The 27,381-nt window shown below is 39.7% G+C and overlaps 1 long non-coding RNA gene across 3 annotated transcripts in view; it reads right to left on the reverse strand.

Moving 5' to 3' along the window:
• Positions 1 to 27,381, reverse strand: part of LOC140509819 (uncharacterized) — a 132,947-nt gene that overhangs the window by 74,748 nt on the left and 30,818 nt on the right. For all 3 annotated transcript variants that reach the window (XR_011968935.1, XR_011968936.1, XR_011968934.1), the window contains exon 2: positions 25,544 to 25,638. This is a non-coding gene — a long non-coding RNA (uncharacterized lncRNA). The remainder of the gene's footprint in view (positions 1 to 25,543; positions 25,639 to 27,381) is intronic.

The following is a 27,381-nucleotide window of genomic DNA, read 5'->3' on the forward strand; positions in this document are numbered from 1 at the left end:
GTATGTATAAGAATGTTTAGGAGACAATGGAGGAAGGAGGGAGAATAGAAGAGATCTCTTAAAAAGTCAAAGGTAGAGGGAAACAGTATCAGAAACAGAATCTCTGAATATTAGAGCTGAAAAGGATGAAACAATCTCAGCCATCATTTTCTGGATTTGCACAGTATGTTATGAATAAGTGCTTGTTGAATTAAATTGGATTTCATTTTACACATAGAAATGGGGGAACCAGTAAGGTCATTTGAGACTTGTCAAAAGTTACCCAGCAAAATAAGCCCCTGAAATCCAAAACCACTGAGTTTTTCTTCTCTAAATCCATATTCTTTTTTTTCCTAAGAGGGAAAAAGAAAAATAGTCTGGGTACAGGAAAGGAAGAGCAGGGACGGGGAGGAGATGGTCTCTAATATGTACATAAAAATGACCCTTTCCCTTGCCCTTGGCAGGTCTCTTGGCAGACCCTGTATAATAAGATTACCACATAATCCTTGTTGCTTGTCCTAGGAACAGACTTATCTGGGGGACAAGAAGGCATTTTACATTTGGATCTACTGTATGTATTATCTCTTTTGGCTGTTCTTTCTAATTTCATTTTGAGAAAGATTTGCAGCTGTGTGGAAGCTTGGCAAGGGACCTTCAGAGTGGTGCTGCCAGCCCCAGACACCCCAGGGGTCACAGTGTACACAGGTTCATGGGGACAAGTCCCCTCTAGGAAGAAAGTATAACACTGTTTGGGATGGATGGGAGCCATAGGCTCTTTCTTCTGAACCTGCTCAGAGAGCAAGAGGCCAAGGAGGGCTGCATGGCTTTTTGGTCTGCTTTGCCTGTACTGTGGCAAACACATTTATTTCAGCCTGATGTGGCTCAGTCCCCAAACAGGGAAATGCAAATGCTGGAGATAGATTATTTATTCCTCTGGCCATTCCTGCTTTTTATTCATTTGTTCATCAAATATTTATCAAGTACACACTTACAGGGTACAGTGATTGATGCTGTGAGACTTACACAAATAACTAAAATCAAATCCCCTCCCCTCGAGGAATTAACTGTCTAGTTAAAGAGTTCGGTTACACACAGGTATAGAGAGACACAATCAAAAAACCTCAAGAGTTGCAAGAGATATGGGGTCATCTAATCCAACCTATCACCTGAATAAGAATCCTTTTTAAACACAGCAAAGTGTCCATCCAGCCTCAGTTTGAAAATTTTTAGTTAAGAGGAACCTACTTCCATCTGATGCTACCCATTCTACTTTTAAACAGTTCTTATTTTTAAGAAAATATTTTCCCCCTTAAATCCAGGCCAAATTTGCCTTATTTTAACTTCCAGCCATTGTGCCTAGTTTTGTCCTCTGAGGTCATACAGATAATTCCAGGCCTTTTTCCACATGACAAATACTTCAGATATTTGAAGACCATTATAGCATGTTCCCAAGTGTTCTCCTTTTCAAGTTAAACAATGCTAGGCCCTTTAATTGGTCTTCATAAAACACAGACTCCAATTCTGTCACTAACCAGGATTCCCATCTCTGTACACACCATAACTTCTCTTTCCTAAAATGTGGTATCCAAAACTGAATGTAACGCTGCAAAAGCAGTCCAACCAAGGCAGAATATAGGAGGATTGGCACTAAGCACAACACCTGGAACCTAACTGGTATGTAATAAACTTTTGTTGAGCTGACTTAATTAGAACCTCTTCCTTCCTTAACAATACACCAAGATGCCCCTCCTAGCTTTAGAGTCATTATCAATAGTAACTGTTGCTGGTTCCCACCCAGCCTGAGGTCTTTGCCTTTCTTGACCTCATTAAAGGGGCCATGTCCAGGCAATTTCTTAAACAGACCTATTCAATGAATGGGCGTTGCCTCACCCTAAGCCAGTACCTGCATAGACCATGGCCTAAAGGGCCCAAGGTCTCCCAGGGCATCCTGGGCCATTTCTAGTCATCCTGAGGAATATCAGGTCACTGGATTGAGATGGCTCTGGAGGAGAAGTGTGGCTGGTGACCTGCACAGGCCTCCCTCACTGAAAACAAAGCCAAGTGCAAGTCACGTCATCATTTCTCTGCTGGCATGGTCTTCTTCGGTAGCAAAAGACGAACATGATCAAGATGCCCTGAAAAGAATGCTAGACTTAAGCTTCGAATCACCTAGATCTGAATGCCACTTCTGATACTTACTATGTGACCATGAGTAGGTCATAAACTCTCTGTATGTCAGTTCCTTTATCTCTCAAATAAGGATAAAAGTAAAACTTCTATAAATCAAGGACAGTTGTGAGGAATATACTTTGTAAACCTAAAATAATCATAATAAGGAGACAAATAATGGGCTTTGGGAGTTCAGAGGAATGGATGTAATCAAGCAAAGGAGGTCAAGGGAAACATATTTTCTTTATTAGGTAGCCAGGCAGCTTAGAAAACGGACCTTGAAGTCAAGAAGGTTTGAGTTCAAATCCTGTCTCAGGCATTTACTGACTGGGTGAACCCTGGAAAGTCACTTAATCTCTCTCACCTCAAGTGTTTTCATCTGTAAAATATTGTTAGTAAAGCACCTACACCACCCCCAGGGTCACTGTAAGGATCAGATGAGATAGTATCTTAAAGTATTTTACAAACCCCAAAGCTCTACATAAAGTTAGTTATCATTATTTGAAGGCTGGAGAACTCCAGGAAATAAAGAACCCAAGGTCTGAATTTCACAGGATTAGCTAATCTAACCCCTTTATTTTACAAATGAGATTTAGACCCAGAGAAATGTAGAAACTTTCCCAATGCTACCTGTTGTATAGGTTCGTAGATCTAGAACTGTAAGGGACCTCTAAGATGATCTGGGAAAACCCATTTTACAGATCCAAAGAGACTGAGGCCTAGAGAGTTTAAATCATTTGTCCAAGGTCATACAGGTAGCATGCCTTCAGATGGGATATAAAGGCAGGTTCCCCAACAAACAGGAGAAATGGGATGTGAATGTTCCTCTTCTAATTTCCAAATCCAAGGCTCTTTCCATGGTACCATGATGTCTCTCCTCAGATAAGAAGAGGGACAGGTACAAGGACCAAAATTGTTAGGACTTATTAAATCCTTACAAGAAAAAAAAGATTGCTCAGCAATGACTGTTCTCCTCACAAACAGAAAATCATTTACATTGACTTTACACCTCTGCTTTACATTTTTTAAATAAAGATACCAAGACATGTTAGTCCACGTGGAAAGAAATTCAGCAAGCCGGAACATTTTCCAGGGAGGAGAGAGGAGGGGGAGTTCACACTTCTTGTCTGAGTAAGCACAAGTGGAAAAGCAAACCTATTAGCATTCTGCCCTCACAGGCAATGCAGAGAGAGACCAGAGCCAAACCCAAGGAAGCCCTGTGCAAATCTGCTCAGTTCCAGAGAGAGGCTGTCCCATGCCCAGCCCTTTTAGTGCAGTTCCCTACCAGCTTCATCTCTTTGCTTTCCTTCCCTTTGGTTGCAATGGGACCCCAGTTTTATTTACCAGGTTGAGCAAACAGGTATTGATTTCAAAGGGCAAAAGATAATTCTAGCTCCTGAACTTGACCTGAAGAAGTTCCCTGGGACTTTCTGACTGCCTCAGGAATGGGTTCTGTTCTCCTTCCCTGCCCCTTCCCCACCTGACTTCCTGATGGGATTTGCAGGAGATGAAGTAATAGAAGCAGTATTGTAAAATGGAAAGAAGACTAGATCTGTGAGTTGAGACCCAGCTTTCAGTCTGGCCTTATCTTCCATAAGCTTGCTGCTTGATTTTGGGAAAGTCCCCTTATTTCTCAAAACCTCAGTTTCCTCATTTATAAAATGTGAAAATCAGTTGGGATGCCCTCTAAGATCCCTTCCAATTCTTTACTTTTTTTAACAAGATGTGATTTCATAGTTAGCTGTAGATATGAGAATCACATCAAGTTTAGTTGAGTTACCTATCCATCATGTCCCACTCTTTGAGACCCTATTTGGGGTTTTCTTGGCAAAGATACTGGAATGGTTGACCATTTCTTTCTCCAACTCATTTTACAGATGAGGAAGCTGAGGCAAATAGGGTGAAGTGACTTGCCCAGGATTCCACAGCTAGTAAGTGTGTAAGACCAGATTTGAACTCAGAGAGATGAGAGGAAAAAAGGCAAAACACAAGACAAAAAACCTCATTGCAACTCCAGTTCAGATCCCTACCTGCTCTGTAGCTTATAGCATTAGAGTGACCTGAGTCACTGAGTCAAGACACTGAGTCAAACCAACTTTTCCCCAAAGTTTGTCGTCAAAGGCAGAATTTGAATCCAGGTCTTCCTGACTCTAAAAATAGCTCTTTATTCATTATGAAGCACTACTTCTCATGCAACTCCACTATCCATGACCCTTGACTACAATGCCCACCCTATATTTCAAAGATATCATGTTAAACCATGTGTAGAGAACTATAGCTAAAGGAAGATAAAACTGAAAATTTAGCTACCTTCTTTCAGATTCTGACAATATCCCCTCTTCCTAACCCCAATTCCTAACTTCTTCTCTTTCTCCCACATGCCTGTGTGAGCCTTACTTAATAGGAATGGAAAGAGGGGTTGGAGTCAGGAAGACTCTCCCAACCAAAGGGAGGGATGCAGGATTGTAGACACTAAAGCAATAACCAAGGTCCTACTGTTTATTTGTGTATATATTATTCTCTCTAACCCAGGTCTGAGATATTGAAGAGTCACTAAAAGATAGGGTATATAACATCCAAATCCTGGATATGTAGCCCAGAAATAATTCAAAACTATGTAACCCTTTGCCTTGTTGGTAAAGTCTGTTGTGGTTAAGAAGGAAGAATTAGAATTTTCCCCTTCAATTCCTAGACCAACACTTCTCCAGAGTTTGGCACCACCCTACTTCTAGCCTTATTTTCTTTGACCTCATCCAGGTTGTCATGGTGGGAGCATAGGCACTGATAATGGTGGAGTGATGTTTTCCTGCAAGTGGCAATCACATTCTCATTCACTTCTTTTGGTAGGCATAAAAGCTTGTTGACTAGATTAGTTTTGATTGCAAAACCTACAACAGCTTCACAGTGCTTCCCTTCACTGTAGCCACTGAAGAAAAAAACAGCTCCAATCTCAGTAAGCTGGTCTTCTTTGTCAGCCTTGTTTCACTTAGGGCTGCTATTTGAGTGTGATACCTGCTGAGTTCTTTTGCAACAAGAGCTGTGCCAAAAGAAGACAAGCTTATAATTTTGGATGGTTTTAATGCTCAGAATACTAGACTTGGCAGGCAGTCCTAGGGATGAATTGGAAACAGTAATGTTCACTGACTACTGAAGACTTGTGTATTTCATGACCTTCGCATCACCAACAATGTCAATAATACTTTGTGGGTGCACACTCGCAGCAAACATTGGCATTTAATAGACTATGTGTGATTGTAAGGAAAAGAGACAGAAGAGATGTGAGGGTGAAGAAGGCAATGTGTGATGCAGAGTGCTGGACTGATCATAGGCTTATCCTCTCCAAGGTAAATATTCAAACTCAACAAAAGTGGTGTTCCCAAGGCAAAATGAGTACTTGAAAAATTAATGTCAGCAAATTAGAGCTCTTGTCTGAGAGAGAACAATTTGTTGCTAACTTGGAGGGAAAGTTGAGCCAACACACAGTGGTAGCAATGGAGCAGAAAAGGAGTGGACAACTTTCAGAGATTTGGTATACAGCACTGCATTTGTTCATCTAAGTCAGAACACTTGCAAATATCAAGACTGGTTTGACCAAAAACAATGAGGAAATTCAGAAGCTATGTGGTTAGTCCTAAGGGCTGTGGGAAATTATGTCAAAATGTGGTGGCTCAGAGAAGTTCATCAGCACTGTGCATCAATTTCATGAATGCATGCTTGCCTGGGTTCTGAATAGTGGACAATACTCTCATGTTTTCCCACTCACCAGTGGTGTGAAACAAGATTGTGCGCTTATTCCTATTCTTTTTAGCATGATGTTTTCAGCCATGTTGTCAAATGCCTTCAATGAGGATGAACACAGCATCAAGGCTGGCTAATGCATCAATTGTAAATTCTTCATCTTGAAAAGTCTACAAATTAAGACCGAAGTGGAGAGAGTGTTGGTGTATTACTTTCTGTTTGCAGATGATTGTACACTCAATGCAGCCTCAGAAGCTGAGATGCAACAAAGTATGGACTGATTCTCTGCTGCTTATGCTAATTGTGACCTAACAATTAACACCACGAAAACATAGGTGCTCCATCAGCCACCAACACACCACCCACATGTGGAACCACCAGTTACAGCAAATGGAGAAGTTTTGATTACTGTGGATAAGTTCTAGGCTTATTCAATATGACTTCCCACCACTGTGAATAGAGTATGCCAAACAAACTGGACCATGCATAGCCCTCCCTCACTTAAATCCAATTCACTTGTATGTCATGGCATCACCTCCCTGATGTTATGGTCCTCTGAGAATGAAGGAAAAACAGCAACCTCTGTGAGTAGAAAAGGAACTGCCCACTGGGGCCTAAAGTGGAACTGGTCAGCTGGGTAACATATCTTTTTTTTATCTTTCTTTTTTCTTTTTTTCTTTCCTTTTTCCTTTCTTTCTTTTCCTTTTCTCTGTCCACATAGAGTATCATACCCCAATGGGAATGTAAATTTTTAACCTCTGAATTTTTTTGCCTTTCCTCTTAAAGACAAGCCTTAACCCCAAATACTTTTAGCTCTCATTAATTGGCCAATAATAGGTCCCAGTCTAAGCCCTACTTGGCCATTGTTTGGCCTGATTGGCTCAGAATGAACGTAAATAGCAATTGTTTATGTGTTGACCAGAAACTCTGAGGGTCTTCCCCTCCCAGATCTATTTGTTTTGTTTTGGTTTGGTTTGGTTAGTTTCTTTGTTTTTTAAGAGGTTATTCTCTCTGCCTTATTTCTTATTAATCCTTAATCACTGAACAGGCAGTTCTCAGTCAAACTGAGACTCATTAAAGACCTTAGCTTGAAAAGGCCAAGGTTCCCTACTGCATCCTGGGCATTCTCTAGTCATCCTGATCTGTATCTTGCCCCTGGACCCAGTTGGCTCTGGAGAAAAAAGTGAGGTTGATGACTCTGCACACTCCTCCCTCACTTAAATCCAATTCATTTGCATGTTGTGGCATCCCCTCCCTGATGTCATGGTCCTCTTTGAGAAAGAAGGACGAACAGCAGCAAACATTCATCATTCCTCAGACATGTCCTAAACTCTAGACTTCCCATATCTAGGTTTTTGCTCATAAAGTCCTCTAAGTCTGAAAGGTTTTTTCCTCATCACCTTCTCCCAAGCCTACTGCCATCTCCATGTACATATCACAGTTTAACTCAAATGCTTCTTCCTCCACGAAAATTCTAAATTGGAAAGAATCTTTCTTCTGCCAAACATCAAATAATACTCTGTGCCTCTCTTTTGAGTGTATATGATGCACACATATATAAAATACATAGAGATGCATATATATATACATATATATGTATACACACACACACACACACACACACTCACACACACACACACACACACACACACACACACACACACACACACACACACACACACACACACCTAGAGGTATGTATATGCCCGACTAAATTGTAAGCTCCATGATAAGAGTCACTACATCTCATTTTTCTATATACCTCTCCCAAATACTATCAAATCATTTGACACATAATAGGTGTTAATAATTTTCTATCAAATGAATGAATGAATTCTTATGTACTCTATCTACCCTTAAATGATGGGTCATTGAAAGTTTCATTCAGGTTCAAAGCATGCTTGGAGTCAATATCTATTCAAATACATAGCTAACAAATAGCCACTAATATTTTGATTTCACTATACCAACCAGGGTTTACATTAATTTAAAATAAAAGACTTTTAATTAAAACAGATTAGCAAGGAAAATAACTAGGAAAATCCCCTCCCTAGACACAGGAATTTACTCTCGTACAAATTCCCTCACCCCAGGCAAGAGAAGTAGTACATGTAAACTGGACAAATCATTCTAGCTGCATCCTAGAACACTTCTCTGGCTCTAAAGGGGTCATTTGTTTCTTCCCCTACAGAAACACTAATGTTCTTGGTTAGTCTTCTTATATCTTTTTCTGAAGTCCTTTCTTTCTGTTTCTTTTTCTGCTTTTGTTTTTAATTTATTTTGTATTTTATTTTTCCTCAATACATACAAAAACAATTTTTAACATTTATTTTTAAAACTTTGAGTTCCAAATTCTCTTCCTCCCTCTCATCCAACCCCCCCCCCATTAAGAAGGCAAGCAATTCAATATAGGTTGTACATGTGTAGATATACAAAACATTTCCATAATAGTCATGTTGTGAAAGAAAACATAGACCAAAAAACAAACAAAAAAACCTTTTAAAAAAAAGAAAGCAAAGAAAGGATGTTTCAATCTGTATTCAGATACTATCAGTTCTTTCTCTGGGGTTTGATCACATTTTTAATCATAAGTCCTTCAGAGTTTTTTTGGTTCTTTGTATTACTGAGAATAGCTAAGTCATTCCAAACTGATCTTCTTAAAATATTGCTGTTACTTTGTACACAGTACTTTTCACTTTGCATCAGCCTATCAAGTCTTTCCAGATTTTTCTGAGAGCGTCCTGCTCATCATTTCATATAGCAAAATCTATTATATCACAATCGCATACCACAGTTTATTTAGCCATTCTCCAATTGATGGGGATCTTCCAATTCTTTGCCAGCAGAAAAGAGCTGCTTTAAATATATATATATATATATATATATATATGTCCTTTTCTTTTTTGTTTTTTAATCTCTTTTTGGATACAGACCCAACAGTGGTATTGCTAGGTCAAAGGGTACGCATGGTTTTATAGCCCTTTGAGAATAGTTCCAAAATGCTCTACAAAATAGTTAAATTAGGTCACAAGTCCACCAACAGTGCACTAATGCCTCATTTTTTCCCCAACCCTTCCAATACTTGTCATTTTCCTTTTCTGTCCTATTAGCCCGTCTAATAGGTATGAGGTAGTACCTCAAAATTGTTTTAATTTCCATTTCTCCAATCAATATTGAGTTAGAGCATTTTTTTTAATATGGCTATAGATAGATTTGATTACTTCATCAAAAAGTAATTTTTATCATTTATTAATTGGGGAATAGCTTTTATTTTTATAAATTTGACTAAGCTTTCTATTTGTTTTGTTGTCTTTTAGGGAGACAATCAGAGTTAAGTGACTTGCTCAGGGTCACGCAGGTAGTCTTGCCAAATGTCTAAGGCAGGATTTGAACTCAGGTCCTTTTGACTCCAGGGCTAGTGCTCTATCCACTATGCCACCTAGCTGCCCCAAGTTCTCTGTATGTTTGAGAAATGAGGCTTTTATCAGGGAAACTTGCTTCAAAAAATTTTTAACAGTTACTTACTATATTTCCCTCCAACCTATTCCTCACCCCATTTATTGTATTCTTTCTCTCCTTCATCCTGTTTCTCCTCAAAAGTATTTTGTTTCTGATGGCTCTCTTCCCCAATCTGCCCTCCCTTCTCTTATCTCCTTCCCCTTTTTCTTTCCTACAGGGTAAGATAGATTTCTACACCCAATTAAGTGTGTCCCTCTATGAGTCAATTCTGATGAGAATTAGGCTCCCTCACTTCCCCTCATCTCCCCCAACTTTCCCTTCACTGTAAAAGTTTTTTCTTGACTCTTTTATTTGAGATAATTTACCTCCTTATACCTCTCTCTTTCCCTTTCTCCCAGTATATCTGTCTCTCACTCCTTAATTTTTTTTTGGATATCTTCCCTTCATATTCATATTCAAATTAAACTCACACCTGTGCCTCTCTCTCTCTCTCTCTCTCTCTCTCTCTCTCTCTCGATATATATATATATGTCTGTGTGTATATATATGTATATGTGTGTGTGTATATATATATGTGTATGTATTTATGTATATATATATATATATATGTATATATATGGTTATTGCTGTCCTTCATTCTCGAAGAAGACCAAAATGACATCACCATAATAAAGTAAAGTTTTAATATGTACGACTGAGGTTGACCAAACCAATATGATCTCGGAATGCTCTGCCTCAGATTGGGCACAGATAGTCTGTGTAAATATTTGGGGTGGATACTCCAAAGTTGCACATCCTACTTTTCCTTTGTGCTGTCTCAATTCTGCTTTGCTCATAGATCACAGCACCTTTTTTGATGTTGGCATGCCATGCTGAGCAGCCCTGTGCCAGTGTTTCCCGGGTCCTGCAATCAAATCCAAAGTTCTTGAGAGAGACCTTGAGAGTGTCCTTGTATCTCTTCTTCTGACCACCCTGTGATCAACTACACCATGCAAATTCTTCATAAAATAGCCTTTTTGACAAGCGTACATTTTGCATTCAAACAACATGGCCAGTCCCTCGGAGTTGTGCTCTCTAAAGCACAATTTGAATGCTGGGCAGTATAGTTCGAGCAAGGACTTCAGTGTCTGGTACCTCATCCTGCCAAGTGATCCTCAAAATCTTCCTAAGACAGTTCAAATGGAAGTTGATTCAGTTTCCTGGCATGGCACTGGTAGACTGTCCACATTTCCCAGGCATACAACAATGAGGTCAGCACAATGGCTCTGTAGACCTTCAGTTTGATAGTCAGTCTAATACCTCTTCTCTCCCAAACTTTTTTTTGGAGCCTCCCAAACACTGAGCTAGCTCTGGCAACATGTGTGTCAACCTCATTGTCAACGTGTAGATCACTGGATAGCACACTACCAAGGTAAGTGAATTTCTCCAGAGCATTCAAAACTTTCTCCATTTGTTGTAACTGATGGTTCCACGTATGGATGGTATGGTGATGGCTGATGGAGCACTTGTGTTTTCTTGGTGTTGATTGTTAGGCCAAAATTAGCACAGGCAGCAGAGAATTGATCCACATTTTGTTATATCTCAGCTTCAGAGGCTGCATTGAGTGCACTATCATTTGCAAACAGAAAATCATGCACCAACACTCCCTCCACTTTGGTCTTGGCTTGTAGCCTTTTCAAATTGAAGAACTTACCATCAGTAGAGTAGTTGACATTGATGCCTTGTTCATCTTCACTGGAAGCATTTGACATCATGGTTGAAAACATCAGAACATGGGGGCATGGGAGCAAGCACACAGTTCTGTTTCACTCCATTTCACTCCATCGTGACTGGGAAGGCAAGAGAGCATTGTCCGCTCTCCAGAACTTGGGAAAACATGCCACCATGAAATTGATGTACAATACTGATGAACTTCTCTGGGCAACTAAATTTTGACATAATTTTCCATAAGCCCTCATGACTATGCTTCTTTTCAGTCTTCTATTTGAAAGTCAAATTTTCTATTCAGTTCTGTTTTTTTTCATCAAGAATGCTTGAAAATTCTGTATCTCATTGGATATCCCCACTTCCATCCCCAAGGATTATACTCAATTTTGCTGGGTAGGTGTTTCTTGGTTGTAATCCTAACTCTTTTGTCCTCTGCATTATCATATTCCAAGCCCTCCCACCCTCTAACGTAGAAGCTGCAAAATATTGGGTCATCCTGACTTTTTACTCATTCTCTCTCTTTTATTTTTGTTCTCCTGTTCAAGTGTAGCATATAGCACTTACAGTGAGAATTGTCATTCAAATATAGGATCTATAGAAATTTGGGTACAAATGTAGGAATTTGGGTGAAAAAACATCTGCACCCTTCCTTTCCAGTCTTATTAAAATAAAGTTCCAGCTTGATCTTTATGACCAGTACTAGCTGCTGGAGTCATGATAAAAGTTTAATAAAATTCTAACCCAACCCAAACACAAGGTTTGATGAAACAGTCAATGAGGCAGAGAACAGAGATGTTTAAAAGACAGACTTGATCTAAGGGATTTTGTTGGGTGAAATTGTGACACCACATGGGTCAGAAATGGTAATTTAAATAGGAAGATCTTTCTCTTTTATTAATAGGCCCATGTGGAAGCCTGAGCCACATGAGTGTGTTATGGAAGGAGCTTGCTGAACAGGTGGAATAGCAAGGATGGAACAAGACAAGTGGAACAAGAAAAGGTGGAGCTAGCGCAGAGCTGAGAGGAAGTTAGAGAGCAATCAGAACTGAGGGAGAGAGAAAGGCAGACAGCTAGACTCATGAGTGTTTGTTTGTGGGAAGGTCTGATAATATGTATAGACATTTTGATTACTATAATGGATTTCTTTGTTACTATGATGGATTTGGCTTTCTGGTGTTGGGATTTGGTTCTATGATGTCTGAATAAATGTTTTGGTTCTGTCTTTCATATGGAGAGTCTATTTTATTTCATTATTCAGAAGTGTGCCAGCATGTTTGTGACTACTCTCAGCCCACAGCATCTGCTGCACTATCTATTCCTCTACCCTGCTCTCTCCTAATTCCCTGCTGAATTGAAGGAATTAAGCAGTTTCTTCTCTGCAAGGCAATGGTCAGAGTTCTTTTGTGAGATAACCCAAAGCTCAAGGCCATTTTCAGTTCTGTGAATCTGACCCATGTGGTGTCATAACTTCACCCAACAAAATCCCTTAGGTCAAGTCTGTCTTTTAAACATCTCTGTTCTCTGCCTCATTGACTGTTCCACCAAGACAACCTTGTGTTTGGGTTGGGTTAGAATTTTATTAAACTTTTATCATGACTCTGGCAGCTAGCACTGGTCATAAAGATCAAGCTGGAACTTTATTTTAGTAAGACTGGAAAGGCAGGGTGCACCTAGAGATCTTTTTTCACCCAAATTCCTACATTTGTACCCAAAATTCTATAGATCCTATATTTGAATGACTATTCCCACTGTAAGTGCCATATGCTACACCTGAACAGAAGAAGAAAAATAAAAGAGAGAGAAAGAAAAAAGCTCCACCAATTAAGGGACACCTGGTGGGAAGGTATGGGCATATTGCTGGGGGGTGGGAAGGGAGGTATCTAAAGAAAAGGAATGGAGAAGTGGGTTAAATATTTCATCTTTCACTTCAAAGATGAACAACTGTCAAGAGGTTTCTAAAAGGTTAAATTCTTCGTTAGTCAAGGTTAAAACTCATCCACCTAATCCTTAGGAAGGTACCCAATTCACATTGTAAGGAGAAATTTCCTGAAGACTTTTTCAATGAATAGTGAATATGGCATGTGTGTGTGTGCCTCTGCCTAAGTCCCTTTTTGCATTTTTTCAATAAGATTCAAAACCATAAATTATGTAAAGCCAGGAAGCTAAAAGGCAAGACCTTTGCTGGGGTTCATTTCAAGTCTGAAGTTCAGACTGCCTTTAATGACATAATTGCAAAAGGCAAAAATTCATTTGGATGAAAAACTCTTTTTGAAGAAGGAATGAACTCTCAGACAGCAGCTCAGTGTTTCTTTTCTTTTTTGGAATAAGAGTGGGCAGAGAGAAGGTGGGCTGGGATACTTTGGCTGAAAAAAAACTTTAATGAGTAATGCTCATTTATAAGGCCTGGTATGGGGCTCACTGGGAGAATCTACTTTAATTAGACTTTAATACAGAATCTAAATTCTTCTCAAGATTGTTCACAAGCAAGGCTACCTTCATGTGTAGGTAAATGAGGGGTGTGACCACTCTCCTGAGAGAGAGAGAGAGAGAGAGAGAGAGAGAGAGAGAGAGAGAGAGAGAGAGAGAGAGACAGAGAGAGACAGAGAGAGACAGAGAGAGAGACAGAGACAGAGAGAGAGACAGAGACAGAGAGAGAGACAGAGACAGAGAGAGAGAGAGACAGAGAGAGAGAGAGAGAGAGAGAGAGAGAGACAGAGACAGAGACAGAGAGAGAGAGACAGAGAGAGAGACACACACACAGAGACACAGAGAGAGAGACAGAGAGACACAGAGACACAGAGAGAGAGACAGACAGAGAGACAGAGAGAGACAGAGACAGAGAGACAGAGAGACAGAGACAGAGAGAGAGAGACAGAGAGACACAGAGACACAGAGAGAGAGACAGAGAGACAGAGAGAGAGAGAGAGAGAAAGAGAGAGAGAGACCAACTAACTGGTCACCTAGCTGCCCTTGGTGGGTTCAAGTCTCCAGAGCTAGATTAACTACATCCTGGGGGACTAAAAATTTACAGATGTGAAAACTGAGTCACTGTTGGTGATATTTGAAATATTATAGAGACTAGAAAAAGTGCTGGAGGATTGGGGAAGTGTAGATAATGCCTCATTTTTCAAAAAAGGAAAGAGAATGAACTCTGCAAATTACATAATAAATGAGCTTAAATCCTGATTGTTATAGACAATTCTTGATAAAATTATCAAAGGTATGATTAGTGAACATGCAAAAAATGGACATGGTGAGAATGACTTGATCAGAGGCTGGTAAGAGTTGCAGTAAATAGATTATTGGTTCTGGTGGCAAGAAGATATGAATTCAGATTTGATCTCAGATACTTAGTATCTGACCCTGAACAAAGCACTTAAACTCTATCTTGGTTTCCTTAACTATAAAATGGATATAAAAATAATAATTATATAATAGGGATGTTATAAGGATCAAATGAGATATTTGTAAAAGTGCAGAGTACAGTGTCTGGCCCATGGTAAGAGGTCAAGAAATGGTTATTTCCTTCCCTCCTTCCTTCCCTCACTAAATAAAGGTCATGACAGGCTTATCTCATTTCCTTTTTTTAGCAGATTACCAGACTAGCACAACTGGGGATCACTAAAGATGTAATTTACCTATATTTCAACAAGTGCATTTGACATTGTGTCATCAAGTATTCTTGAGGGAAAAGGGGAGAAACATGGTCTAGATGACAGTAGGCATAAGGACTAGACACCTGTGATTTCATCAGCATAGAGAATTCCAAAATGTACCTGTATTCCCTGTACCAATGCAAATTGGTACCTTCTCTGTAACTTATAATCTTCAGAGAATTGCCTAGCCAAATGAGAGGTCATGTGACTTACTGGCCTTTTAGACACTCAGAATGCACCATGGGCAGGACTTCAGCCCAAGATCTTCCTGGTTGTAAGGTCAGTTTTCTATCCACTCAATTTTTCTGTTCATCTGATAGCAAACTAATAATAAATTCTTAACTACTTGAATAGTGAAACTTGAGCAGAAGACATTAGTGGCTTGATGCCAACTTGAAAGATTTCCAGGGGAGTGCATCTAGCATGTGTGATCAGCATTGTACTATTTGCTAATTTTTCAGTGATTTGAGTAAGTGTACAGATGATGTATTTTTTTCAGATTTACAGGTGACACAATGTTGGAAGAGTTAACGAACATGGTGGATGACAGGCTGGATCTAATATGTATATATAGACAGACTAAAACATTTGATTAGATCTTAAAAGATGAAATTACAAAGCGATTAATATAAAGGTTTACACTGGGATTCAAAACTCAGGTTCACAAGTACAAGATGGAGAAGATAGGTCTAGATAGTAATTCATCTAAAAAAGAACTGGGAGAGGGTTTAGTGAATTGCTGACTCAATTTGAGTAAACAGTGTAGTGTAACATAACAGCCAAAAAGCAAATTTAATCTTAAGGAGCATCATGAGAGGCATGGGATCAAGGCATAGAGAGATGATAACCCCACTGTACTCTGCCTTAATTAGCCATTCTCTGGAGCTTGATATTTTGTTCTGGGAGCCACATTTTAGGAACGACAATGATCACCTAGGAAGAACAAAGTAAGACAATCAGTAAAATGAAGGGTCTCAGAATTCCATGTGATTTAGTTGAAAAAAATGAGAATATTCAGTCTGGAGAGGTTAGAAAAGATAAGACATAATAGAGGAGGAAGGAAGGATGATAGTCATATAGGCACAGTTGAAGTGTTGTCAAATGGAAAAGAATTAAGTTTGCTCTTCTTATCCAGGGAAGAAAACTGAAAGCAAAGGGTGAAAACTGCAGAAGCAAATGAATCCTTCCTTTAGGGGAATAAAAGACCTAACAATTAAAGTCATCAAAAAGTGAGAACAGGCTACTTCACCTGAATGATGTGAGATGAGGATCCACTGTGGATAAGAGGAAGCTTTCTGTGAAAGGTCTAATTTGTTTCAGTGAAATATGATTTAAAGATTCTGTGGTAGTAGATGCCTAGATCGGGGATGTGACCATCTCTGTCAGTACTTGTGATGGGTTGGGGTAAATTTAGAAGATATCACAAAGGAAAAAGACTGGTTGAAAGAATCAAGACACTTCTGGGCTTGTGTTTGTTATAGCAAGCCAGTTCAAAATTCATATTGCAACAAATAGGTCATTCCCATAACCAGCCAGTCTCATGTTGGCCTAAATAAAAACAAGGCCTCTAATCTATACATTAGAATCCCTGTGGGCTTCATATTGACTTAGTTTTAAAACATAAAGTTGTCTATGTTTTATTGTATTTTTACTTATTAAAATTTCATTTTAATATGGTTTGGGCTGCACTCAGCAGTTTTGTGAGATGCTCATGACCTAGGCTGTGTGTTTAAAACATCTGATCTAGGGCCTCACCTTGGGCGGGGGGAAGAGGGAATATTGAATTATCTCTTCTTCTCCCCATTGACCAGAGGAAAATCTTGCGAACCTCTAAAGGTTATAACATTTGAACTTTTAAGACGCAGAGACTGATGGCAACATTGGAAAGCAAACCAGACACACTGTGGAAAGGCAACTTCATGGCTCTATAAAAGCAACAATCCACAAAACTCAGAAGAAAACTGAACTTCCATTCACCAAGAGCTATTTTACACCTTTGCCACTTGTATTCTCCAAGATTGAATTCCTTTTCTGTATTCGATGATAGGAGAATGTGACCCAGACTTCTGGAGAATTGTTCTTTATGCCAAATTTTCTTGCTGCCTTAGTAAAAAGTGTCCATCCAACAGGAAGTCCTGCAAGTGTCTGGAATCCTGAACCAGATTAAAATGTAATTGGGAAATGTTTAACGAAATAAATAAAAATTAAATATAGCATAGATAATGTTAATTTGTGGTTTTCTGAGCCAATCAGAGGCCTGTACGGAAATGTTTTTATTTGAGTTGGACCCAACTGCTGCAAAGCAACGATTAAAGATGAAAGAGAATAGTGAAGGAAGCTCCATCAGTACACTAACCCTATTAAGTCAAGGTTTCCAAATCTGTGGAATAGGGATAATAATTGTTCTATCTACTTCACAATATCATGTGAGGATCAAATGAGATAATGTCTGAACTATATTCTCATTCTCATTATATCATCACAGAATTGATTAAGAAACTGAGGCCTAAGGAAATTAAATAAGACAATGAGTCACTGCTGTATGCAGGAGTAGAATGTCCAGCACTCCTGGCTAAGAATCTTATCACTATTTCATACTGTTACCTTGATGAAATTTATTGTCAGGGTTTTCTGCATCATTTCTCTATTTTCCAAGAATTCCACAATCCCTATGTAAAGTTGGCAGGGAACTTCTCATTCCCCTAAGGTACTTTGTCACTTTTTTTTTGTAGAACCAAAAGAGACAAAAGACCTTGTTTACCTCTAGCAGGGTACAAGTTACCAATTCTGCCTGAGTCTGAGAACAATTATTTATTTTCCCTCTGAATAATAACAATAACAATACTCTATTAAGAAAGTCATAGCAGGAGAAAACCAAACCATTGAATGTTTTAAATGTTTTATCAGAAACCTGTTGGTAACAAAGTCTAGAGGAGAAAATGTGTAATCTTCTGCAACCCGAGCTAACTCAGTCAGCCCCTCTGAGCCAAAGGCTCAACCCTAATGAGCTCTTTTTCAAGCCTGTGTCAAGAAAGAGCAATAATTAGGGCAGGGAGACTGGGGCTCAGCCCCAGGGTGCTGAAGTTTAGAGGGCACTGGCAGGACTCATAGTCCTGGAGGAGCTGTAGAAATAGCTGATATTAACACCTAGTTAGCAAGAGCGATTAGTTAAAATAGAAATGTCAAGGAGCTTCAGCTCTCCTCTTCCTCCCCTCCCACTCACCCCACAGAAATGATTTTCTCACACCAAGTGATCTCCCCCATGGATTACCTATTCCTTGTGCTACAGGGTCTGGGTGCAAATAATGCTAGTTATTTTTCTTTCAAGGCATAAACACCCTTTCATGTCTACAACCAAATCAATCAACAAGCATCTATTAAATGCCTATGGTATACCAGTTGCCCCAAAATACTCTTTTCATGAAAAGCAAAGTGATGGTCTCATTTTAGGTTTCCAGAAGTAGAGAGGCTTCTGATGAATATCTCACCATTAGATTTTTAAAGACTTTATAAGGGATTTGTACAGCCAAATATCTCAGGGAAGAACTGGATAATATGAAAAACTTTTAAAGCAACTATTTCTTTCATCACCACTTAAAATTGAGAGATCATTCCAGAACAAATCATTCTCTGTGTTCATTCCATTTTTGGATAGCAAACTACAAATAGTAAACTCTGCATGAGACTGATATGTCATTATGCCTTTTCCAGAAGGGGCAAACATGATTGAGAGAACTCAGAGGGATATAGGAGGCAGATGCTAAGCCATATTAAGCATGCTTTCATGAGAACCTCTAAGCACTCTCTCCACCTTTGTATGGGAAGGTGGGGAGTGTCTGGACTATAGATGGTGGAATCTCCAGAAGTCTGTTTAGCTCTTCTGGATAGGAGGAGAGAGTTCCAACTGTTGCAACTTGATTTTAATCACAGTACAAATGATGTTAAAGAGTAAAAGGTAAAACCCAGTCACTTCTTAAAATAATGTAAGTACTTTGTCCAGGCAGAAGTATTACGAAGACATGATTCCTGAGATATAAAATGAAGATGTGATAGGAAAGGCCATGCATTCAGTGTGTGAGCATTACTCCAATGATCAATCATTCAAATTGAATTGTTTATTTGTACATCTGATCATCTTTGCATAGGAGCTATTTAATGGCAGACAGTCTGACAGTGTGTGCCTTACACATGCCAAATAGACTTAGAACTTCTCTGAAACATCTTTTGTAATTGTTCAGACATGCATACTGATTGCTGTTTCCTATTTGGAGGATCTTTAAAGCACATGAAGTCTTTAATACAATTCCCCATTCCCCATGTTCCCTCCTCCCCAGCCCCCACTCCCGACACTAACACACAGAACAAACCCTAGAGTACAAAGGAATAATTCAGAGATCTGCAAAAGACATTTCTCCTGAGCCAGACCTGGCAGTGCCAAGAGGGTGGGTCAAGAAACTGCTCACTGAATGCCCAGTCATAGTACCGTAGAAAGTAAAGGGGTCCAGCCTGCTCAGGGGTAAACTTGGAAAAGATACCCACTCCCCTCTGGGTGAGCAAAATACCTGACTTTTCAAATAGTCCATGAGCCTTTCTGTTTTGGAAAACTTGGCAGTTTCTGCTTTCAGTGCCTGACACGCATCCCTGGCGACTGAATGAACTTGGCTCTTAGTTGACTGCAGGGAGTGGGGAAGGCTGGCTTTTCAGCTCTTTTCTTTTTCACTGATGCTCCTATTGAATAGATTATATCCTGACAAGGCATCACCTCTGAGCAGAGTGCTTTATGTTTTAGGCAGGGAAGCAGAGCGTAGTGGATTGTGCCGACTCGGAGTTACCGTTCCTTGTTTTTGCACTGCTCTGGTGTCAAGAGAGCCTGGCTTTATTACACTGCTGAGTTTCTTTGGATATTAAGTATAAGAAATTAAAAAGTAACAGTATTAATATCCTGCTAGCTGATGACTTTTTGAACTGATGTCTCATGGAAGAAAAAGAGTAGACTAACAATAACAACCCTTGACATTTCATATACTCCATGGAACAGTTCCTCCTCTCTCTTTCCCTCTCCATTCTCCCACACATACACCTCTACCACCACCACCTTTTCTCTCTGAAGAAGCTTATTTTCCTGGTTTATTTTCTCTCCCTAATTTTTTTCACAGGCTTTTTGTATTACAAATAGGATCTCTGGATCTAGGAAAGAGCAGATATAAAGTCCACCTCAGTGGTGGCAGGATCCTAACCTGGTCTTGGACAAAACTTAACTGCCCTTCACCCAGTAGGCTCTCTGTCCAGCCAACATGACCTGTATTCTCAGGCTTCCCATGTGTTTATGTTTGGCAAAGGGAGACATCCTGTTTCAAAGCAAAGGAAGCTTAGAGAGGCTCCAGAGTATCAAATAGCTTTTGCAGAATGACATTTCAATGAGTAAATTAATCTGAAATGTCCTGATTCTGTTTTCTGTGGGCTTCCAAGGAAAAGGAAAGGGTAAACGAGTGATGGTCATTTTAGAGCTTAGTAAAGCTTGCACTGTTGATCAGATTATGTCCCTTGATTGCAGGGTTACTCTGAGCAAGATAATGAAATAAATGAAATTTAGTTTTGATGTACTTTTCCCTCTGCATACCCTTCCTTTTCAGCTGCTCATCGCTTCTTGGTCTGGCTCTATCATCTTGCCTCCCAAACTCTTACAAATTTGTCCAATATTTCCCAGTCCTGTAGCTCACTGAGCTCACTGTGCTGTAGTGGAAAGGAGATTAGGCTTGAATTCTAAGATTTTCCCTTACCCACTGGGGTACTTAGGAGATGTATGTCCATGAGAAAGTCACTGTATTTTACTGGGCCTGAATGGAATGGGGAAACGTGACATGCATTCAACCAATCTCATAGGGCTGGTTTGTTTCTTTAGGGAGGATAGAGGTAGGTTGGACTAGGCTTACCTATAGTTTTATTACCATAGGGAATACCTGATAAGGGAACCCCTATTGTTGGCACCTTCTCTGCAACTTTATAGTCTTAGGGGATTTCAAAAGAGCAAAGAAACATTAAATGACCTCATCAGAGTCAGAAAATCAGCTATGTGTCAGAGAAAGGACTTGAACTCAGGTCTTCCTAACTCTAAATCTGGCTCTTTCTCTACTATATCATGTTGTCTCTTTCACAGTGTAATGAGGCTAAAAACATTCAAAAAAATGTTTATAATCTTATATTACCATCTAAATGCCAACTATTTTTATCAGCTACTACCTTAGTATTGAAGACATCAACTAATTCATATAGGTTGAGCCATTAAAATCTGTGTTTGCTGTTGAACCCACTAGATAGTAGGAATCCGTGTGGCATAGGGGTTAGTTTGTTTTGGTTAGCACTGGAACACGGAACTACAAGAATTAGACAGGAGTTTCAGGGAAATACGCTTCTCAGGAGTAGAATGGGCTGCATCTGGAGAGGGTGGGTTCTTTCTCACTGGAGGTCTTCAAAAAGTGAATGAGTACCCTTTGATTGAGAATGCTACAGAGGGAATTTCTATTAACGGTCAAGTTGGACTCTCTGACCTTCAGGTTCCTTTTCAGCTCTGAGATACTGTGATTCTATGAATGAACTTTTTAAAAGAGTAAACTGAGAATATGTCTCCTTTTGACTGGGAAAAAGGAGACAGGGAGGACTCATATTCTTAGCAGCAAAACTGCGAGTTGCAGAAATTGACAGTGATGCCTACACTTGCTTTTGAAAATTAGATCAACACACTGTGAATAGCTAGTGGAAGAAAGAATTAGTTCCATCATAGTGCTTTTGTACCATGTTTGTTAGTGCTTACTAAATGCTTGCAGAATTGAGCAACGTACTCTCCATATTCCTACTGTACAAAGGACATCTTGGTGTCTGCCCTGGCAAGGGTAACACAGCTGGAGTCAGGAGACAGAGGTTCAAGTTTTGGCTCTGAAATTTATCTGTGATGATGTAATGGTGGGGAAGTTACATTTTACCATTTTCTCTGTGAAATATAGGGAAAGTTAATCATATTTTAACACCTACTTGAAAAAGGATATTAAGCAGGAAACACTTTGTGAATTTTAAACCACTATGGCAATGTTAGTTATTATTAATTTGGGTAATTCTAAATCTTGGCTCTTTCAAATCATAGAAAAGGGAGTAAGTACAATGGCCGACTGGGTGGGGCATATTTGGGGATAAGCATATAAACCTTGAAGAACCCCTCAAACCCATAATGTTTTATTCTCAGGAAGAGGAAGGACCTTTGGGAGAGATTCTAGGGAGCAGAATAAAGAGGAACTTTTAAGGGAACCAATCAACTCATCAAGGACAAAGAGCCTATTTTATTTTGTCTCAATCCCAGAAAGAGGCAAACAGCCAAAAGGCTTCTTTAACCCTAGAAGTAGAACTTTTTGTTATTATAATAATTTCTGCAGTTCCCCTGGAGGTGTCAGCTTCTCTTTAAGATATTTTAACACATAAAAATTCTTTAAATCTCAGACCCAAGTCTCCCCCCATTTCAAAGATCTAATCCTTTTTACCCTGACCCCCCTTCCTTCTTCTGTCTTCCTATCCTATCCTCCTCCTGCCCTGTTTATTTTTAGTGGCAATAAATCCATCTCCTAATCTTGATGGTTGATCTTTTTTAGTAAATTTAATTAACTACATTTTTAACTCCACTCTTCTCGGCCTTGGCAGGAGCTAGCCATTTGTCTCACGGATGACAGGCTTGATGGGAAGGGGAAGGGAAGAAGAGAAAAATAAACACAGCGGCCCTTGACTTCTCCCACTTGAATGAGGCAGGCTAATGGTATTAGTTGTGTTGGAAGCTGTGGCTGAGGATGACTATCTGCAGGGACTGAGAGGTCCTATACCTGAAACCTGGCCAAGAGATAAATGGGGCATTGTTCCAGATGGATAGGGATGAGTGTGTGTGTGTGTGTCCTTGTGTGTATGTATGTGTGTATATACATGCAAATGTGTGTCCTTAGCTCTGGGATTCCCACTCAGCTGTAAGTATCAGCAATCTTTGTGGCCTCCCGCTGGGGTGATAAATGGCATTGGGGCAAACTGGTCTGTTTCCTGGCATGTTTCTCCCCCTTCTTTGTTTTTATTAAACACTGATTATTAATATTAGAAATGGAACACTGCCACAAGAAGCCATTCGCAGTTAATAAGGCTGTCACTGCTGCCTGGGGAGATAATAGAAGACTAGGGAAGCCATGCGAGAATCACTTAATAGCAATGTTAACGAAGCGGGTCAGGAGTTAAAGATGAAGTCTGATACTGCGGCAAAATGGGTTGGTTGGACTCCATGGATGTGGAGGAGTACTTCCTCCTTCTCTTCCGGCCCAGTGCCTCTCAGCAGAGAATGGGTCATTCCTGAGTATGCACAGCTGCCCCGGTCATTGGCCAACTGTACGCAAATAGCATGGGGAATAGCCCTCCCATCCTGCAGCTGCAAAAACACTGACTGGAACTCCAGGCAGCCTGACCCATTCTGGCCAAGAAAAGGGGAGAGTGCATCAGGGGCCCTGAGGCCAGTCCATTCCCCACATATGGGAAAAGTGATGTTGTATAACCACCCAGTGGTATGTCTAGCCTTTGGGAGAAAACCTGCTTGAAAATGAAATCATAAGGGAGGAACCAGGTTTGAATTTACTGGTGATTTGGTGTGAATGACAGATAAGAATTGCTTCATTAAAGTGTTACCTTCAGACCTCCTTCAGGTGAAGTTGTTTCAGGTAGAGATGCAGAATGGTAGAAAGCCAAAATAAGAGTTAAATGACTTAGGGAAGGCTTTTCAGGATGTTGTATATGTTCAAGAAAACCATTTCTTAACTAAAAGAAAATGGACAATATAAGCTTTAGGATGGAGAATTCCTGTGGTACAGTAGAAAGTGCATTATCTTTGGTGTTAGAGAAACTATCTTCAAATTCTTCCTCTGCCATACACTAGCTGAGTGGTCTTGGACCAGTACTCTTGGCATCAGTTTCCTCATTTGTAAAATAAAGGAGTATATAACGATGACCTCTAAGGTCCCTTCCAATTACAAAGCAGTGATTTGATAAGCGTAGAAGACTGTTGTTCATGCTCCAGCTGCCTATGACTCCCTGCCATTTTAGATATACTTGGTTGATTGATAGATTACAGATTTAGAGCTGAATGTCTAGCTCACCTAGTTCAGTGAATACATTTTTCAAGAGTTGGAGCCAGGAGAGGTTAAATGAGATGTTCCAGGTCATATGGATAGCATTTAGCTGAGTCAGAATTCAAACATGGGTCTTCTGGCTCAGAATTCAGAATCCTATCATACCATATGCCCATAATGCTCCGGTTCTCCTACTTCTCAAGATGTTCTTATAGAAACAGAGTATCATAGAGGGACTCTCCTATTAGGGCATAGCAGGAATTCACTGTAACAAAGTCAGAGCAACCACTATTGAAATAGAGAGTTAAAACCTCCAAGGAAAAGAGGAGGAATAGGATATTTTTACACTTTGCTGATATCTTAGGAGAAACAAGGGATTGGAGAACATGTTTACTTTTTTTTCAAAAATGGCATGAGACAACTCAGAAAGATTCATTTGGCTAAAGCAAGTATGTATGCTGCACTTATGTGTCTAGGGAGGGAAAAAGAGAGGAGATGAGAAACCACTGCTCCCCCCTCCCCCCTCTCCAAGCATTCTCCTCCCCAAACCAAGCTCACCACCCATAACCTTTTCACTGCATCTATGGGGAGCTCTACTTAGCTGCAGAGATATGCAGGGTGCAGAGAAAAAATGGAAGACAGATCTGAGGTATGTGAATGAAATAATGATCATTTCTGCAACAACAACAGTTTTAGCAAAGCTCTAGGGGAGCTGACGGAGAGTTGGATTCTTTCTGTAGTTCAGTCTGATGCTTCTAAGCCAAAGATGGGAGAAACCACCAGCTCCTTGTTTTCCTCAAAAGACCTCAAAGGCCCAAGTTTTGGTAGGATATTTTCATGTCAACCTACCCTGAATATTAATTCATCTGACATTTACTAAGTGCCTCCTTAGTGCAAGATGCTAAAGCGGGATAAAGGTCTCCTTGGCATAGCCCTTAAATGTGAACCATGGGATCTATTCATAGAGGCTCTGTGAGGAATGTAATGTAAGTATTGTTATATCTATTTTACAGAAGAGAAAACTGCGGATCAGAGAAATCAAAAGTCATGCTTCTCAGAGCAAGAATTTTAAATGTAGTCCATCTGACTCCAAAACAAGCATTCCTACCCCCCATTTCATCATATTGTCTATCTAAAATTGTGAGTATGTACATTTTATGTTCATAGATCCAATTTGACATCTCCTGTGCTAATGTAGGGTAATTTCATCAGTGTCAATAATGTTTCCACCCATGTAATTCACATTCCCCCTTAAAGTTTAGGAAAGGGCATTCAAAAGTTTCTGCATCTAAAAAATTAATGACCATCTAGCCAATCTAGTCAAGAGCTTCTACATACTTGGTGAAACTTTTTTTCCAGACGAAACATCAGGCCAAAAGTCAAAGTCTTTCCAGGGTATTAGGACTTGATAGGACTGTCTCTTAGCTCTCATCAACCTGGAGAACTCAGGGCTACCTCATTACTGCAATGTAACATTAGAAGTGAACTTTATCAGATGTCTAGTTGTCATAGATCCATAAAATTTTAGATGCAGAAGGGACCTTAGAAATTATGTAGTTCCACCTCAGTATTAACATACAGGGAATATGTGAGTCATCAGAGAGGTTAAGTAATTTGCCCAAGGTAAGACAGCTAGCTAATCACAGATATGGGACTAGAACCCAGGTCCCCTGACTCACAATTCCTTGCTCTTACCATTGTAATTTGCTTCCTTCCACTCTTGCCCTTCCCCAGGTAGGCATCCCAGTGAATCAGGTACTTATTCTTTGCATCCAAACCAAAACTCCCATCTAAAAGGAAAGACAGTTATAGGTAAAAACCTTTCTGGAATATCCTGGGATCAGAGACTAGGGAAGAGAGGAAGGTCTGATGGAGTCGATCAGTTGATGAGTGTTCTGCTATCCATAAAGAGCTAAAACCAAGTACTAGGCTGTGAAGAGGAAGGAAGTTACGATTAAAATCCCTTCCCTTCATACTCAAGGAGGGTACCACTCTTCACTGGAGAGTGAATTACTCTAAGTTCGTTCAATGAAATCTCTGCCTGGCAAACCTTGCCTGTGCCCACTACACAATACTCAGGAGACTTAAGCACACATTTGATAAGAGACACTTGTGATGATGAACCTCCTAATAGGGTCTTCAGAAAAGGGAAGAAATTGAGGCATCTGGTTTTCAAAATTCAATGAATTTCTTTGGAAGTTACCTCTACAAGTACTCAGAGGGAAGTTTCTCCCTGTTTGGGACCTAGAGAGCCCTTGGTAAGTGCTGCCCAAAGGGAAAGACAAGAAACTTGAAGAGCCCACAATCTATAAACAAAAGATCCAGGGAGGCATTAGTCTACTGAGGAACCAATTGGAAATACGCAAGGAATCCAGAAATTGTGGCTATGTTACCCTGCCCCCCAAAAGCATGATTTACTTCACATAATTGACATATTATATTTTGCTTTGTTTTTTGATTTTCCATCAGGAACTCAAAGTCAAAAAATCTCCAGGTTCTCATGAAATGATTGGACACTGACCCATATCCTATAGAATTTTCCCCAAAGAGAAAAATAATACAAGACGATTTGATGGAACTCAGCTATTTTTGCTTCTGAGAAACAAGGAACAGCTGGGTTTAATCCCTGCTGAAAAAAATTAAATTTAAAACTACTTGACTCTCTCCCCAGAAAAATCATAGCTGTCTTAATTCAAGGAGTTTAAACATGAATTGAGTACCCATAATGTACACACCATAGGACATATACTATTTTGGTCTTTACCCTCTAGAATAGAGCATTCTAAGCAATCGCGGACTATAGTTGGTCTTTGTTATTAGTTACCAATATATCCTTGAAGGCCAGCACTTATATTTGGATGTTTCAATGGAGTGATAATTTCATTAAGATGCATGCTCCTCTCAAAGATATTGATCACAGCCTATGGAAGCCCTCTTCCTTTGCCCAACTCTGAGCCTTATCCTCCACAGGGGGCTTACCTCATGCCAAGGCCTTTCCCTAGATTTCCTGACATTTCCTAGACATCAATGGAGTATACTACTTCTCCTTTAGTCAGGTTTTACTCTTGCCTCCTGTAATTTTCTTTTCCAGTAATGCAACTATCTTAAAGAGGTGTAATTAAGACCTTTATTATCACCCTAATCTTCTTGCACAATGATTCATTAGGAATGTGTTGTAGTCTATTCATATCTAACATATGCTTTTCCATTGTCCTTCATGTGACCACCAACTTAAATTCTTTGGAGACTGTAGCATATCATAACTCACAAACAAACAGCATTGTGGAAATAACATTGTTATTTTAGGCAGGGGAAATTCAGTACCAGGGAATGGATCTTTAGTCAGAGTCCATAAAGGAGGAATCTTCCTACAATGGCCCAGAAAACAAATTGGGATGCTATGAACAATGAGGTCTAACTATACTTATTATGCTCAGTGCATATAAAATATGTAACAATAGCATATAAATCTTTTGTAGATTGAATTCTTTTGGTTATTTTTCCAATTCTTTTTATCTTTTCACTTTATCAAA

Source organism: Notamacropus eugenii, chromosome 1, assembly GCF_028372415.1.
Source record: "Notamacropus eugenii isolate mMacEug1 chromosome 1, mMacEug1.pri_v2, whole genome shotgun sequence".
Classification (NCBI taxonomy): domain Eukaryota; kingdom Metazoa; phylum Chordata; class Mammalia; order Diprotodontia; family Macropodidae; genus Notamacropus; species Notamacropus eugenii.